At 38.6% G+C, this 14,808-nt stretch overlaps 1 long non-coding RNA gene across 1 annotated transcript in view; it reads right to left on the minus strand.

The window, feature by feature from the left end:
* Nucleotides 1-1,643: 1,643 nt before the first annotated feature.
* The window catches only part of LOC144456181 (uncharacterized), a 41,910-nt gene continuing 28,745 nt past the window's right edge, over nucleotides 1,644-14,808 (minus strand). Inside the window, exon 2 of the long non-coding RNA XR_013485089.1 lies at nucleotides 1,644-1,917. This is a non-coding gene — a long non-coding RNA (uncharacterized LOC144456181). The remainder of the gene's footprint in view (nucleotides 1,918-14,808) is intronic.

A 14,808-nucleotide genomic window follows, 5' to 3' on the forward strand; every position in this document is an offset into this window, starting at 1 on the left:
CCTGGAGTAAACTCTAGGTGGGAACCAAAACGAGTGAAAACCACCCTCTTAGGTTAGTCCTCAGGATTGGATGTGGTGATATGCAGGCTAGGGCCATGGGTTACAGAGGAAACTGAAACAATCCCTGTCCTCAAGAAGCTTACATTCTACAGGTTGGTATGTAAAGGTGTGGAATGACCATAGGTAAAATTCAAGCCTTGAAAATGGTCATCATTGTTGAGTTGTGTGCAATTCTGCATGACCCTGTTTGGGGTTTTCTTGGAAAAGATATTGGAGTGGTTTGCCATTTCCTTCTCCAGTTCATTTTAAAGATGAGGAAATCGAGCTAAACAGGGTTAAGTGACTTTCCCAGGGTCACACAGCTAGTAAACATCTTTGTTTACTAGGCCTAGTGCTCTATCTGCTGCACCACCTAGCTGCCCTAAACAGTCCTTAGAGGTTACTTTTCTTTCCTGGGACTCAATTTCTTCCCGTCATGTGATGGTGTTTAAGTAGATGACCTTTAAATGCCCTTTCAGTTCTGAAGTTCTGATTCATGGTTATGTTTCTCTGGCAAAAAAACATCAAACAGTAAATTTAAAATCCAAACTGGGGAAATGCGACTTTAGCAAACATTTAACAAGTTGACATTGATAAGGGTTTGAACTATTTAAAAAAAATCATTCTTGTGCTAATTTGTGTTAAAAAAAAAAAAGACCCGAAAAAGTCACCAAACATCTATAATGATGGAATGATTGGAATGGGAATCATGAAACAACAGAAAAGATGGTGCTGTTGAAATGAAATGTTTACATATTCTGCAAATGTAAACCAGAAACATTGCACAATACCCCATGACAACAGGGACCAAATGTTAATGACCTTTCCATTGCTTTCAGCGCCTAGCACAGTGCACTGTTGGTGCTTCATACACAGCTGTTGAATTAAGTGAATGGAATGGATCAATTAGTCTTTCTACGTTAGCTTTAATGCAACACCCTTCATGGATCTTTCCCCCAATCCCTTTCCCCCCACAAGGTGGTGCTAACACACTATAGAGCAGCAAATAGCAAACTTCTTAGCCCCAGGACTCCTTTACACCCTTAAAAACTATTGAGGACCCCAAACAGTTTTTGCTTATATGAGTTATAACTATCAATATTTACCCCATTAGAAATTAAAATGAGTAAATGTTTAAAATATTTGTTTACTAATTCATAAAAATAACAATAATAAGCCCATTATATATTAATATAAATGACATATTTTTATAAAAAATAACCTTATTTTCTAAAACAAAAAAAATTAGTGAGCAGTGTGGGATTGTTTTTCATCCTTCCGCAAATCTCTTTGCTGTCTGGCTTAATACAATGCAGCTGAATTCTCCTATCTGCTTCTGCATTCAATTTGTTGCAATATGTTGTTTTGGTTGAAGTAAATGAAGAAAATTTGGTCTCACACAGATGTGTAGTTGGGAAAGGGAGGAGTATTTCAACAGCAAACAACACCTCAGTATTATAAAAATATTTTTGACCTTGTGGACCACCTGAAAGGATCTCGGGGACTATTACCACTGCTGTAGAATAGCGGGGTCAAATTAAATAGAAATGGATCCCTACAGGCTCCATATTGACTTAGAAAATCACAAATTAACATTAGGTATGTTGCATTATATTTTTACTTATTTTATTAAACATTTCCTAATTACATTTTAATCTGGTTTGCTGATATCATGTTTGACACCTCTACTATAGAGCATCTCCACTAGAAGTTTCATACAATCCTGTGAAGAGACTAGCTTTCTCAGCCAGTGTGGTGTTCTTGGCTTGTCACCTGCCTCCTTGATCCAGAGTTATCGTAGATGGTACGGCTGATGGTATGAGAGCTGTAGAGGGTGACAACTGGGGTCAGTTGGAGATTTTGAAAGTGATTCTGATCCTGTATTAACAGCATAGAAAATATAGAGCTTGCATTTCATTTGTTAATTGCAAAACAACAACAATAACAACAAAAACCCAAACAAAACAAAATTTGACTTGGTAGAACAAAAAGTAGCCTTATAAAAGTCTCTCTTTCAACAAGGAGTCTCTCAGGCATACGTTATCATATCATAAGATTCCTTGATAAATGCAAACAGAGGCAATCTTGTCCTATTACCCTTTAATGATTAAAATTAAGCGAGCCATGAAACAAGAAACTCTCGGGTCCCAAAGATATTTGCCACAGTCACCCACAATCTCCTAGGAAGGGGCCCCAAAAGAAGATGGATTCTCTATAGATGGTGAAGTTGTCCACTGTTTGTGGATGAGCTTCTGCTGACTATATCAAGCCCCAGAATATTATAGGGCATCCTGAAGGAGATTACTTGTAACAGGTATCCTAATTACTGATACTGAAAAAATCAAATGGCAGGGCTGCCTATCCAGATCAGTGGTAAAAACTCAAATGAAAATAGATCCCTGCAGGCTGTGTATTGACTTAGAACACTTCCAATGAACATTTTCTATGTTGTATTGTATTATTATTTATTTTGTTAAACATTTCCTAATTACATTGCAGTCTGGTCCAGTTTTTCAGGCTACTCAAGGTCCCCTGCTACGTTTCACATCTACTACACCAGTGGTCTTCAAATTTTTTTGATCATGCACCCTAACGGTAAAGAATATTTGAGCATGTGCCCCTAATAAATGGTTCTAATTTCAGTTTATTTCAGTATTAGATTCTAATGGCAGTCATATTCGAAAAAGATACTTCACAAGTTGATGTTAATCCATAAGGAAAAAGTACATCTTTGTCTAAGCTTAATAAGTAATGGTATGTATATTCAATGACATTTACAAAGGGTTTTTGTTGAAATACCAGCTAGTAAATTTTCATGTGTTGGGGGTTGGGGTGGGGCAATGTCAATCAGTTGCTTTTGCAAAATAATTGAGAGGTATTGCATTTTTTATCACTTTAACAAACAGATTCAAAATCCACTCAAACTCTCCATTTGGAAGATTTTTAAACAGATTAGAAAATTATGTTTCTAAGTTTTTAAAGTGTTCAAAGAGGAGAGGTTTTATAAGTAACACATTGTTTTCAGCAGTAAAATCATTTAATAATGGAAATATTTCCAAGCATCTGTTTTCAAAATGCTCTTTTCATCACGGGTTTCTTTCTCATTCATCTTTAAAGCATCACTTTCACCTTGTGGAGGGAGAGACTGTTTTTTTTCCCCTCAGAGATATCTGCTAAAAAGCATATTCCTGGTAGCTACTTGTCATCACAGAAAAGGTCAGCAAATATGGAAGAAATAGGTAACTTATATTTAAGTCAGGCATTCTTTTAAGTATTTTGCTAAGAGATAACCAGGGAACCTCTGTATGGTACAAAAGATTTTCATGGTCACTCCCTATCTGACATCTTGTCAGATGTGATTAGCTCATCATTGTTTTTATCTCATAATGTGGCTGATGAAGAGCTTGCAGTAGAAGTTTTGAGTGCTGCCATTTTCTAACTCCATTAAAAAAACAAACCACCGTTGGGGCAGCTAGGTGGCTCACTAGCCTTGGAGTCAGGAGGATCTGAGTTCAAATCTGGCCTCAGACACTTGACAATTACTAGCTGTGTGACCCTGGGCAAGTCACTTAATCCCGTTGCCTAGCCCCCCTAAAAAACCCAAACCAACAAAACAAAACAAAACAAAAAAAACAAAACAAAGCCCCCCCAAAAACAAAAAATGCTGTTATCCTAAAGATGCTGTATAGTTGTGAATGATGAAACACAACAATCTCTGATAAATCAGAGTTATGTATGACTGAAAGGTAAAGGGACATGATCATGGTGGGCACAAATAGACTGCAGCATCAATCAACAAGTATTTAATAATCTCTTACTACATATCAGGCACTGTTCTAGGCCCTGGGGATACAAGCACAAAAAAAAAGAAGCAATATTTACTTACAAGAAGACTATATTCCAATGGGGGAGAAAGTACATATAAAAATACACAATGTAAATATAATCCAATACACACATATATAAATATATATACTTATATGGAGATATATACACACATAAAGTTAGTTCAATGCAAGATAATTAAGGAAGGAAGGGCATTAGGAGTTGGGGGGAATCAGGAAAATTTTATGCAGAAGATGGTGCCTGAGCAATATCTTTTTTAAAAAGTGAAAATGTTTGTTTTATTTTTTCTAATTATATCTAAAGCAGTTTTTAATATTAATTTAAAATATTTTGAGTTCCAAATTCTCTCCCTCTTTTGTCTCCCCCCTCCTCGAGAAGGCAAGCAATTTAATATAGATAATAAAAATGCAGTCATGAAAAACATATTTCCATATTAGCCACGATGTGAAGGAAAACACAGAACAAAAAAAAACCATGAAAAATAAAGAAAGTTTAAAAACAAAGTATGCTTGCTCTTCATTCAGACTCCATCAGTTCTTTTTCTGGAGATGGATAGCGTTTTTCATCATAAGTGCTTTGGAACTGTCTTGGATTGATCATTGCATAATATTGCTGTTACTTTGTACGATGCTCTCCTGGCTCTGCTCAGTTCACTTTGCATCAGATCATATAAATCTTCTCAGGTTTTTCTGAAAGTATCCTGCTCATAATTTCTTATAGTGCAATAATATTCTATCACAATCATATACTATAACTTGTTTAGCCATTCCCCAATTTATGGGCATCCCCTTAATTTGCAATTCTTTGCCACTGCAAAAAGAGCTGCTGTAAATATTTTTGTACATATGGATTTGTTCTTTGATGTCTTTGGGATACAGACCTGGTAGTGATGTTGCTGGCTCAGAGGGCATTCACAGTTTTAAAGCCCTTTGGACATAGTTCCAAATCACTCTCCAGAACTGTTGGATCAGGCTCTGAACTGCATCTTAAAGGAAGAGTGGGGCTTTATAAGGCAGAGGGAAGGAGGGAAGGTATTCTAGGCATGGGAGATAATTCATACAAAGACCGAGAGACAGAAGATGGAGTGTTATATGTGAGGGAGAGAAAGCCAATTTGGCTGTACTGCACAGGGAAGGAGGGAGAACAATGCCTAGGCTGAAAAGGGAGGTTTGGAGACAGGTTGTCTCCAAAAAGCTAAACATAGGAATTTATATTTTATTTTAGAGGCAACAGGAAGACACTGGAGTTATTTGAGTAGGGGATTCACATGGTCAGACCTATACCTAAGGAAAATTACTTTGGCAGCAGGGTGTAGAATGAACTAGAGCAGGGGAAGGCTTGAAACAGGAGACCAATGAGGAGGCTGTTGCAATAATCCGGGCAAGAGGTGATGAGAGCCTGAACTAAGATAGCTATTTGACTGGAAAGAGCTGGTCAGATAAGAGACATGTTGCAAGAGCAGAAATGACAAGATTTATCAGCTGATTAATATGCAGAGTGAGGGAGAATGAGGCGTCCAGGATAATATAGAGATTAAGAACTCAGAGTACCAGAAGGATGGTAATACCTTCAACAGAAATAGGGAAGATTGGAAAAGAGGAATGTTTAGGGGGAATGATAATGCACTAGATCTACTGAGGTCTCCAAGATAACCCACTTTATGTCTGATAGGCAATTGGTAGGCTGGGGCTGCATATGGGAGTCATTTGCATAAAGGTAATAGTTAAACCAATGGGACAAAATGAGGTTACTGAAAGAGATTATAGAGGGAGAAGAAAGGAGAGAGAATAATGTTCCATGGTTCCAGTGATGACTGATGTTATCTAAGAGGTATCACTGAGGCAATGCTTATGGGAAAGGTAGGTGGGCAGTAGTCCGATGCAATGGGAAGGGTAATGGAATTAAAATTCTAGTAGCTGAGTCTGAATTCCTGTTCTGCCGCTCACTACATATATGATTGTGCACTAATCACTTATCCGTTCTAGACTTTAGTTTCTTCATCAGTAAAATAAGGGAACTGGACCGGACAACCATGAAGGTCACTTCCAACTGTAGATCTCTGATTCTGTGTAGAGAGAATGAGAGGATAACAGATAAAAAACCTGAGAAAGTACTGCACTGGCACCCACAAAATGCACAAAGATTTAAAGCACAAGGTTTTAGCCTTGTTTTGTGTCATGTACCATTCTTTGGCAGTCTGAGAAAGCCTATAATCTAGCTCTTATCAGAATAATGCTTTTAAATGTACAAAATAAAACACACAGGATTACAAAGGAAATTGATTATGTTGAAATACAGTTACTGACATTTCCTTTAAAAACCCAAAGTTCACAGACTCCATTTCAGGAAGGCCTGAAAGGAAGGCTTCCATTTGGATGTTGGGTGGATCTGTGGAGGATTGTTAAGCTTCTGGGTGAGAATGGCTCAAGATGAGAATTTGGGGATTGGTTGTGAGGTGTACCACTGGGCAAGGGAGTGCCCACATTAATGAGATCACTGGTCTATCCAAATATTAAAGAATACTAAGTGACCCCTGGACCGGAGAAAGGTGTCAAGTGTGGGATTGAGGAAAACAGGTCATCAGTGTGGCAGCAGTGGGGTCTAAGGGCCAGGCAGAGAAAAGTCCAAGGTCATGTAAATTTTTTTTTTTGAAAAACCAGATATCAGAAGAGTTAGATCATACTAGAAAACTCCTATGCAATCTGACCTAGAATAGAGAATGTCCTGATGTCCTTTTGAATCTTGGCTTGTGGTGCCCAACTCCGTTGGTTTGCTTCATCTACTCCTAACCTTTCCTGTATGGGGAAAAATTAGCTGTATTGGGGTGCACTGGCTGCTTTGCTCTTCTTGAGCAAAGCTCTGCAGTAGGCTCTTCTCGCTCCCCTATCTCCACAGCCATGGAAAGAAAGCAATCATTAGACTCACAGGGGTGCTATGAGACCCCATGATTATCTTCTTCTCAATCAAGAGAACTTGTTTCAAGCTTCCTCCTTTCCTGTCCCAATCCATAGGGTCTACCGTAAATTAGTTTCTTCAGGAAGAGGTTGGGCGCCCCTGACATTCTGCTGGCTTTTTGAAGAGAGAGCCTCAGAACTGATTCCTAAGAGGGTCAACATTTCTTCCAGATCACACCCCCAATTACACCAGTAATAATACATGGAAACCAATTAAGACAGAATGTAACAAAGATTCGAAATGGAAATGTGATTTTTACTTTTGCTAAAATCTGGACGCTAGAGGGCAGGGTGAGCATAGAGAAAAACAGCTAGTCACACAACTGCTCACACCCTCACACAGCCAAAGGCACACACGCACACACACTCATTCTCTTTAGTACACATGTGCGCACCCAAGCATAGGGTCATAGATTTAGAGGATGGCGCCTTAGAGGTTATCGGGTATACTCCTTCATTTTACAGATGAGGAAACTGAAGCAAGAGAGGTTAAATGATTTGCCCAAATCCCTTACTCCCACCCTATTCACACCTACTCTCGGGTGAAAGAGAGCTGTGAGTTTATTGTGGTTAAGAGAGGAACAGGGTAAGGCAGCAGCCAAAAGAAACTGTCAGAGGATATAGCAAAGGAGGACAATCAACTCAGAAATGACTAAGACTACCTTCCAGATAGGAAGATACCTGTAAATGACAGACCACAGGCTTACTACTTCATGGGATATCGGAAGAATGTAGGCAGAAGCCAGATAGAAAGAACCTGTAAAAAAAAAGCTACCCCTGTTATAAATAGCAATAATAAAAACGTATATTTGTATAGCACCTTACAAGTTACAAAGAACTTTCACATACTTTATTTCACTCATTGCTTACAACAACCCTTAGGAGTAGTCCGGAAAGGTATTATTATCTACATTTCACAGATGAGAAAACCAAGGCACAAAGCATTCACTAACTGGGCCAAAGCTGCATAGAAAGAGATGAGGACATCAGGTCTCCTAGGATTCAAAGTCCAGCGTACTGGGGCAGCTAGGTGGTGCAGTTGGGGCAGCTAGGTGGCGCAGTGGATAGAGCACCAGCCCTGAAGTCAGGAGGGCCTGAGTTCAAATCCAGCCTCAGACCAAACACTTGACAGTTACTAGCTGTGTGACCCTGGGCAAGTCACTTAACCCCAATTGCCTAAAAACAACAACAAAGTCCAGTGTACTATCCAATACAGCCTGAGCAGATATCAGGGGACAGTAGGATTATTAACTTGGGGGTTCAAGTGGATGGGAGTGGGGAAAAGCTTACAATGAATGGAAGGACTGGCTGCTTTTATAGGGTTTTTGAGGGGTATAAGGCAGGATACAACTCTACCCTCACCCCATCTCCCTCTCTGACTTCTTCCCAATGATAAAAATGTCAATTTATTTCAGCGCACATTTATTGAACACCTAACACGTATAATATACGCCATCATAGATTAGAAGCTTAGAGACTTTCGGGTGTGTGTGATACTTTCTTTGACCATAAAATTCTGGTTTTTTTAAGAACGATGCTTCATAGGCAGATGGTTTCCTTTTAGGACTGGGCCCTCAATGTACCCACTTGGTGGATAGTGATAGCTTGAGCTTTGGTTGTGGTCACTAACTGGCTAGGCTTTTCATAGGTGCAGACATCTGTGAACTCAGGCAAGAGCACACAGCCTCGTCAAGGACTAGGCATGATGGTGTCCAACACTGGAGGCATATGGCCACCAGTTAGACTAGCTCCAGATACTAACCTGGAAGCACAGGTAAAGAAAATAAGCATTAATGGATAAAGGAAGGGTTCATAAAATTGTCAGACATCTCACCAATAGCAGCAGAGCTGGGACTAGATTGTAGTTCTCCTGACTTCCAGTCTCATTTTCTTTCCACTAGTTCATGCTGCCTCTTGGCACTAATCTTTAATAAAATAAGTTAAAGTCAGACAGGGAAGGCATTGGTCAAGTTAAAAAGGAAGAGAGAGGTGCCTTGTATTTCCTAGGAAAAATAAAATGCATAGAGAGCACCTGATCATTCTCTAGGAATGCTCTCTAGGCAGTGAGAGTGGATCTGAATAATGGGTACAATTGAACTTGATGGAAGATCATAAAGGAACAGTTGAGGCTGTTGAGTAATTCAGCCATGGGTCCCAATGTTGGCCTCAAAGCTGGTTTACATGTGGCCATAGTAGTGGTAGGGGTTTCTTTGCCATCACATCAAAATTTTCCTATTTCCTGTGTTTGAAATTTGACCAAATTCCATTCTTGTCCTGTTCCATAAAATGAATAAAGTAAGGTTTTAGAAACTGAGCAGAGGGATGATCTTTATTTTTACCTTTTTAGTTTTGAAAGTAGGAAGGGGAGATTGAAGAAAACTGACTTTGAGTCCTAATTCTGCCACTAATCTGATAGCAGCTACTGAATTGTAGACAAAGAAGCTAAAGGGAGAGGGAAAAACGCCTTTAATATAGAGCCAAACTTGAGAGCATAAATCTATAACCTAATGGCAAACATCAGTGTAGCAGGGATTGGACTGGATGGAGTAGATCTCATTGAGCATGCACCCGAGTTGCTCTGATCTCTTCCAGGGACACATGTGCTCAGTGCATATGGCCTTGTGGTTTCAGGAGGGAGACACTTCAAAAAAGTATAGGCTACTGAGTGAGGAAGAGCTGCCCACTCAGTACATTTACCTCTCTGGGCCTCAATTTCCTCTCCTGCAAAATGGAGATTAACAATATCTGGAAGACCTATCTCATATGGTTGTTCCTAGAATCAAATGGGATAATGTATGCAAAGAGCTTTGAAAATCTTAAAACGCTAGATAAAAGTCAGCTACTACCATTATAATAGGTCATATGTGGGCCACATTGTGAAGGAATTTGAAAATCAGGCAAAGGAGGTTAGACTTTATCCTGTTGTAATAAAAGGAGTGCATGATAGGGGTCTAAGCCTGCACATTTTTTTTTGTTTAGAGCATATTTTATTAGTTTCTGTAATCAAACCCATGTAAATAAGACCTTACTTTTTAATACAGTGTGTTACACCTGTACAAATGGGAAAAAAATTAAGTTTAACGTTTCTAGACCAATACGGCTGTTGATTTCTGTACAATGCCAACTCAACACAGTACAAGTGGGATACTTTTTCCAAAGTTGACATCACAGCTAAAGTTTCCAAAAATTCAAATTATATATATATGTATATACATATATATATAAAGATAACCAATAGCAATTTGCTAGGCATCAGTAAAAGCCTGCTCTTTTTAAAAGAGCTTTCCTTGTGGCTACATGCAGATTCCCTTCTTTGCTCCACTCCAATGCATGGAGGCTTGTTGAGCCTACTATCCACAAATGGCTGAAGGGCTTATATTAAGTAGGGACTAAGATCTTCTGAATGGATGAGAAGGGGAAAGATTGATGGTTCATGAGTTGTTAGGCCAGAACTAAGTGTGCACACAAAAACAATGATCTGATACCTTCTGTCAGCCCTTTTTATTTCTTTTGCTACCTGGTAATGAGTAAGACAAAACTGCTGTGAGCTGCCAGGTAAGGGCTATGTTCTGCCTAGTTACCACATGCGAAGATGTATTTCACCATTATTTCTCTTGCATGTTCTTTCCTGATTATACACTTATTTGTGCTGATCATGTCTTTTGGTGGATTCCATTACATTCATGTACCACATTTTGCTTAGCTATTCTCCAATCAATGGGCATCTACTTTGCCTCTAATTCTTTGCTACTATAGCTCGGAATATCCTAGTGCTTATGTGAGCTTTTTTTTTTCTGACTTTGACATAGGACAATCCAGTTAACCCTCCCCTTGACTTTAGTTTCCTCATCCATAAAATGACGACATTGGACAAGATGGTCTTTGATGTTCTTTCCAGCTTTAAATGTAAGATCTTATGATTCTTGGGATACTTTCCTGGGTCATGGACCTTTTAGTCATTTTTTAAAAAAGTATTAATCTAAATGGCTTTCTAGAATGTTAGACCAACTTGCAATTCCATCAACAATATGTTAGTGTATCTATATTTCTGTAGCCTCCCCAACATTGGTTATTCCTACCTTTTGTTGTGTTTGACAGTTTGAGGGATGTGAGATGAAATCTCAGAGTTAATTTGATTTACATTTTTCTTATCATTAGTGTCTTGGAGAAATCTTTCCTATGGTTGTTGTTTGCAATTTTTGTTTGGAGAACTGTTTATTTATATTTATTTGGAATATGCTCCCAATTGTAGTTTCAGTCCCCCATGTTTTGAATATCAGACATATTCCGTATCTCTGATATATTTTCCCCAGTTGACAGCTTCCCTTCTTATTGCAGCTGCATTGGTTTTGCTAGCGTAGAACATTTTCAATTTCATGTAGTTGAAATCATGCCTATAATCTTTTGTTATTGCCCCTATCCCTCTGTGATAGTCTTTATATAGGCTATTATATAGCTGTGGCATCTCCATTTTGTACTTGTTTAGTTGAGTTTTTGAACCTAAGTGTAGAGTTTTACATTTATCCCAATTAAACTTCATCTCATCAGATTTAACCTATTGTCCCATCCTGTTGAGGACACTGGGAATCCTATTTTTGTTGCCCAGCATATTTTCTATCCCTACTGACTCTACCACCTGGAACTTTGATTAGCTTGTCATCTGTACCTTCACTTGAATCATTAATAAGAATACTGAACAGATCAGAACCATCAATTGCTTTAAGAGAAACCCAATGAAACAAAGTTTATGGAGTTCTTGTTTACAGAGTTGTACCTAAGGCTGCTCTGAAGAAATACTCCATTTACTGCAAGATAAAATTTACTCCTTACTTAGAAAACTGAAATCTTAACTTTGAGACAATAATAATACTAACTCATTTATATGCAAAACAATTTCCTTATGATGAGGAAACTGATTCTCAAGAGGTTAAATATCCTTACCCACAATTACTTATTTAGTGTTGTGATGGCATTTGAACCTAGGTCTCCTGACTCCAGACCTAATGTTCTTAACAACAAATGTGTGAAATGTTTGTGGTAAATGTAATTATCCCCCAGAGGTTCTCAGATTTGGAAAGCTTATAAGACTTAGCAATTAGTTTACAAAAATTTTTTAAAATAGAATTTTATTTTTTTCCCCCAGTTATCTGTCAAGACAATTTTTGGCATTCATTTTGACAAGATTTTGAGTTCAAATTTTTCTCCCTCTCTCCCTCCCCTCCCCTCTCCCCAAAATGGTAGGCAATTTGATACAGGTTATACATGTGTTATCATGTAAAACATATTTCCATATTAGTCACAGTTGTGAAAGAAGAAATAAATAGATCAAAAGAAAAAAAACCCACAAAAAAGAATAAAGTAAATTAGAAAAATATGCTTTGATCTGTGTTCAGAATCCATCAGTTCTTTATCTGGATATGGAGAGCATTTTCCTTTCTGAGTCCTTTGTACTTGTCTTAGATTATTGTGTTGCTAAGAAGAGCTGAGTCATTTCTAGTTGGTCATCATACAATGTTGCTGATTCTGCGTACAGTGTTCTCTTGGTTCTACTCAGTTTACTTTGCATCAGTTCGTATAAGTCTTTTCCAGGTTTTTCTGAAGTCTGCCTGCTCATCATTTCTTATTGCACAACAGTATTCCCTTACATTCATATACAACACTCTTCCATTGAGGGACATCCCCTCAGTTTCCAATATTTGCCACCACATAAAGGGCTAATATGAATATTTTTGCAATACATAGACCCTTTCCCCTTTTTAATGATCTCTTTGGGGTACAGACCTAATAGTGATATTTCTGGATTAAAGAGTATGTACAGTTTAGTTCCCCTTTGGGCATAGTTCCAAATTCCTCTCCAGAATGGTTGGATCAGTTCACAACTCCACTAACAGTGCATTAGTGTCCCAAATTTCCCACATTCTCTCCAATGTTTCTTATTTTCCTTTTCTGTCATATTAGCCAATTGGATAGGTGTGAGGTGGTATCTCAGAGTTGTTTTAATATTAATAGTGATTTAGAGCACTTCTTCATATAAGGTTTGGCAATTAGTAACCAGAATTCAATTTAACTCATCAATTAACTTCAATTCAGCAAGGTCTCGTTGGACAATTCACATTGATGTCACCCTACTGAAATATCACCTGCTGAACAAGTCTATCAGTGCCTTAATCACAGCATCTCCCAAAGTGAATTCGTGCTATTCCCCACAAACCTGCAAACCTACAATATTATTTCATTTGATACTTACAATAACCCTAGGAGGTAGGTGCTATCATTATTATTCCTGTTTTATAGATCAGGAAACTGAGGCAGTTAAGTGATTGCCTAGGGTCACAGTGTTGGAGGTCAGATTTGAACTCAGGTCTTCCTGACTCCAAGTCCACCACTCTTAGCCACTCTGTCATCTAGCTAAGTAGTCACCAAGTTCTGTGGATTCTAGTCCCATAGAATCTCTAGGATCTGTTCCCTCTTCTCCTCTCTCCCATGGCCATCATTCCTGTTCAGGCTCTCATTACCTCTCACGTAGACTAGAATACCTCCCCCCTTCACAAGTCTCTAAAACCATTTTCTGAGTGTACCAGGCTGACAATGTCATTCCTCTGTCAAATACCTACAGTGTCTCTGGAACAAAACACAAATTCCTTGACATGGTATTTAAGGGGCTCCCCAGTCTTGCTCTAAGCTACCTTTCCAACTTTATTTCACTTCACTTCCTTTCATGCCTTCTAATTTCCAGCTAAAGCAGACTACTGGTGATCCCCCAGTCTTCTTCCACCCTCTCTTGCCTCCCTGAATATTTACAGGTAGTCCCTGGGCTGGAAATCCCTCCCTCTGTGTCTCCACTTGTTGGAATTCTTCTCTTCCCCAGTTCTGGTGTTACCTTGGATGAGATGTTCATTGCAGTGATCTGTCTATGATCCTATGAGTCTGTGATCCTCCATCAACTTTTCTCCAGCTGAAATTCTTCTCAAAATTTCCTAAAGCATTTTAGATGGATTTATCCTTTGTGCTAAATATATATATATATATATATATATATATATATTTTTTTTTTTAACCATATATTATGTTTGTGTAAATGTCATCTCTCCTAATAAACTATAAGTTTTTGAGGGCAGGAACTGGTTCTCATCTTTGCAGTCCCAGCACCTAGTATAGTACCTTGTACATAGTAGGTATTTAAAGAATCTGTGTTGAATTAAATGAAAGAGTAGAGGAACTGAAGGCCTTAGGTAGCATACTGGTCAGCAGGTGATAGATGGGGTTAGCAGTAAGGAATAAATGTTGGTGATGCTAATCCACTCCTCTCCACCTCTGAATCTTTGCTCCAAAATAGAGTAACTAGTAGGACTGACCTAGGGCAGTGCTGACTAAGGAAAGTCACAGAGCAAGCTTTCCTGTCCCTCAGAGCTAGCTGCTGACTTTCTCCCTTGCCAATTGTCCCCTATGTAATTATTCTTGAGTCTTTAGGCAGACAGAAAGGTCACTTGAACATGGGGAAAAGGGCTGAAAAATGCCAGACAGTGGATAGGAAACAGCTACAGAGAATCTATAACCTAGAAAGCTAATCTGCTGCTTCTGTGTTGGGATCAGATCTTATGGACATCTAAGTAGCCAATAGTGATAGAATTCAACTTAGAGTCTAGAGGACCTGAGTTTAAATTCAATCTCAGACATTTACTAGTTGTGTAAGCCCGGGCAAGTGATTAGGCTCTGTCTGCCTCAGTTTCCTTATCTATAAAATGGGGATAATAATAACACCTACCTCTCAGGGTTAAAGCACTTTACAAACCTTAAAAAGCTATATAAATACATAATACAATGTATAAATAGTAGCAGTTAGGTGGTTCAGTGGATAGAATGCCAGGCCCAAAGTCAGGAAGACTCATCTCTTTGAGCTCAAATCTGGCCTCAGACTAACTAGGTGTGCAACTCTGAGCAAACTGCTTAACCCTGTTTCCTGAGTTTA

The sequence above is a fragment of the Phascolarctos cinereus genome, unplaced genomic scaffold (genome assembly GCF_003287225.1).
Source record: "Phascolarctos cinereus isolate Bilbo 61053 unplaced genomic scaffold, phaCin_HiC Scaffold_3;HRSCAF=262, whole genome shotgun sequence".
Lineage (NCBI taxonomy): Eukaryota > Metazoa > Chordata > Mammalia > Diprotodontia > Phascolarctidae > Phascolarctos > Phascolarctos cinereus.